The following is a 1,186-nucleotide window of genomic DNA, read 5'->3' on the forward strand; positions in this document are numbered from 1 at the left end:
GAGGACATGACTCCTGTCTCCGCTCGTACCCCACATCTTCTTGCCTTATGAATTATCCTGGGGCGGGTATCAGGTCAAGCTCCCTCTCTCTCTGCCCCTGATCTGGTTCTTTGCCTGTGCATGAACTCATTGCTGTGATCTGCAACTAATTCCAGAAAGATATGGAGAGAAGTCATTTTGTAGAATTTGTAGAAGTGTGTTTTCTTCCGAGGACTGACACATGTAGAAGTATAACCTGGCTAGGAGTTAGGAGAGCTGGGTTCTAGCCTGTCTAGGTGAACTTGGACCAGTTCCTATCCCCTCTCTAGGCTTCATTTGCTCCTCTGTAAATGAGGCTGGGCAACTGGGTGGTATTTAAGAGCTGACCCAAAAACTGTGTGTTCATATGTAGATTTGCCCTTGTTCATTCTTCAAAATCTGATCCAAGGGATTTTTTGTTTCCTTTTCTTCTGACTCCTGGAGTCAGAGAATTCCAGAATCTTGGGGCTAGAAAGGTCTTGAAAAGTCTAACCAACTCCTCTTGCCCCAAGCCACATGCTCTGCTGAACTTTGTTTCAACATCTTCAGACCTTGCACACCTTCAGACATGGGGAGCTCACTACCTAAGTTAGGACAGTTCTATTAGAAAGTTATTTAGCTAAACACAAAAAATCTATGATTCTATAAGTATCATAGTGACCCTTGTCTTACACTATATAACTGTTCATCCATTCATTCATTCATTTTCATTCATTCAACAATATTTATTGCACCTCCATTGAATGAAGCAAGACACTCACAGCTGAACGATGGAGCAAAATCCTAATGATAAAAGTAACTTATGGGCTCTGAGCACTTATGGTGGCCAGCACTATAGTAAGCATTGCATATGCACCATCTCACTTAATCATCACAGTTGCCACCCAGTTTACAAATGAGCAAATGAGGGTTAGAGAGTATTTGAGATTGGGTCCCAGTAGGAAAAAGATGACAACTAACGGGTTTCTTGAAGAGAGTTTAATAAGGGGACTATTTACAGAGGTGAGGGAAGGGTTAAGGAAATCTACAGGGGATAGTGGGATACCCCAAGGTTAGCAACAGTGGGGAGCTATTGCCAGCTATAGGTCTGAAGAGGGGAGGAATGGGAGAGTTGTCACTAGCACCTAGTGAAGCTGGGCTGTAGAGAACAGGGGTGGGAGGTGAAGAA

Source organism: Pteropus vampyrus, unplaced genomic scaffold (genome assembly GCF_000151845.1).
Source record: "Pteropus vampyrus isolate Shadow unplaced genomic scaffold, Pvam_2.0 Scaffold170, whole genome shotgun sequence".
Taxonomy (NCBI): Eukaryota; Metazoa; Chordata; class Mammalia; order Chiroptera; family Pteropodidae; genus Pteropus; species Pteropus vampyrus.